The following is a 2,360-nucleotide window of genomic DNA, read 5'->3' as shown; positions in this document are numbered from 1 at the left end:
ATGTCTAAAAATTGTTCTTATTTTGGGAGTGTACCACAGTAAGAGCCAAGATTTTAAGCTCTACTAAATATAAAACAAACAAACAAAAAGACTTTATCTATTTATGTTCATTTAAGAAAATACTAGTAGTGATATATTATTTTGAAGTATACAGTCAATGTTTGGAGTTATTTAAAATTTATATTGAGCAAAACATGTATTTTCAGTATTGCTGTAGACAAGCATTTATATAAGACTGTTAAATTGATTGTTCTTTTATATCAAACAACTTTTATAATTATCAGTTTTATTGTTATAATATTTTATAAATTTTAAAAAATATAGCAAAAAAGATTATAGGTATTGAATGGGGAGTCTCTGGGAGGACTTGGGGTACAAAAAGGAAACAAGAATGTGATTTAATTCTATTTACTTAAAATATGTTTTTAAATATTAACAAATTCAGATAAATTGAAATTATGTAACTTTTCTCATTATAATGCAATAAAAGTTAAAAAAAAATGGAATAGACGTGGAAAGATCTCAAACTCTGATTACTCTAAAACAAAAGAAGTGAATCCAAAAGACCAGATATAAAGCCTTTAACTCAGTGCAGGTAGATGTCCAGAGCTACATAGTGAGACAATAAACAAAATGTCAACCTGAAAAACAAGCCATAAATATAACTACTTTAATTATATGGTATTCTGGGAAAATATTAAGATAATAAAAGAAAAAAAAGGACTATTGATTGCCAGGAGTTAGTGAATAGAGCACAAAAGATTTTTAAGACAGTGAAATTATTCCATGATAGGTTAAATACACGCTATTATACAGTCAAGCCCCCAAAATTTCTAATGCCAAGGGTAAAATCAAATGTAAACTATAATCTTTAAATGATTCGTTTACTGTAACAAATATGCCATTCTAGTGAAGGAATGCTGATAATGTAGAATCATTTACAGAGGGGACAAGAAGTTACAATTCTTTGAGACAATGTTTCTTCTACATGGCCCTAACTATCCTGGAACTCAGAGACCCACATACCTCCCAAGTGCTGGAACTAAAGATACACACCAATCTTGTTCAATTTCTATGTGAATTAACCACTTAAAAAATCTTCCAAAGAACAAAGTACCAAGTACCTTACCCACTAAATAAAATATATTTAATAAATAAAATAAATAACCATTTCACTGTTACCCAAAACTGTAGATGAAATCACTGGTAAAAAAATCTTCCCAAAAATAAGCATCTGGCTCTAGTTAAAACTTTTGACTATAGATATTATATTATTCAAGTGTTTGGAACAACATAAAAGCCAGGTAATGCAGGAAAGCAATTTACTGAAAGAGTACCTAGTAGCTCAGAGAACTGACAGGAGCCTACATCTACATTCTGAAAATGGTAGAATTTAAGGTAACCATATCCAATGGTGGGACACAAAAGCAGTTTAGTTGGGGTACTTCTGCTGCCAATACCAGACTTTAGATGACTAAAAGGTACTGGTGGTAGCAGAAAGACCTGTAACTCATCTTAGGTCCCAAAATCCAAGTATGAGCATCTGATACATGCTGCTTCCTGACACACACAGGAGCCAAAACAAATAAATGAAGAGGCACAAACAGATGCTCCCTATAGACAGCGAACAGCTAGTTTGTTTTCTATCATTCAATTACAAGAAATACTAGTAGTTAAAAAAGAAATGAAAGATAGCAGTGTCCTTGAGATACCAATTAAAATTCTGAAGTTTTGTTCCTAGTTCAAAGCTACTATTCTAACAGGAGAGTATTTACCTAGTGCTCACTATAAGCCAAACAATACCCTGTATTTAAAAGAAAAAGCATTTAAATACCCTACCAGGCTGACAGACATATTTAATGATTCTAAAAACAACTTGGTTTAAGGAAGGCACACAACAATGTTTTCAAGTAGTGCGTACTTGTTATCTAACAATTCAAGCATTCTAAAGAATATACTTTGAAACATGTCAGTTAGAGACTTGATGTATTATTACTTCATTCACAAATATTCTTTCTGCCTAATTTGTCCCTATTTACAGATAGGAAACTAAGACCCAGAGGAAAATCAGCACCTTATTTGGTTAGCGAAACTTGAAAGATTAAATTTTAACTAGTGTACAACACTGTCACAAATAAAGAGAATGGTAATTGGGGGATGGATTCTGTCTTAGAAGCCAAGCAAATAAAAACTCCAAACAAAAAGAAGATAGTTCCGGGTTGTGGTGGCGCATGCCTTTAATCCCAGCGCTTGGGGGGCAGAGGCAGGCGGATTTCTGAGCTAGAGGCCACTGTGGTCTACAGAGTGAGTACCAGGACAGCTAGGGCTACACACAGAAAAACCCTGTCTCAAAAAAACAA

At 32.8% G+C, this 2,360-nt stretch overlaps 1 protein-coding gene across 25 annotated transcripts in view; it reads right to left on the bottom strand.

The window, feature by feature from the left end:
• Huwe1 (HECT, UBA and WWE domain containing E3 ubiquitin protein ligase 1) overlaps nt 1-2,360 on the bottom strand; it is a 200,895-nt gene that overhangs the window by 112,911 nt on the left and 85,624 nt on the right. The gene's annotated exons all lie outside the window — the stretch shown is intronic.

The sequence above is a fragment of the Mastomys coucha genome, chromosome X, assembly GCF_008632895.1.
Source record: "Mastomys coucha isolate ucsf_1 chromosome X, UCSF_Mcou_1, whole genome shotgun sequence".
NCBI classification, from domain to species: Eukaryota; Metazoa; Chordata; class Mammalia; order Rodentia; family Muridae; genus Mastomys; species Mastomys coucha.
This window is presented reverse-complemented; position numbering and strand designations above follow the sequence as displayed.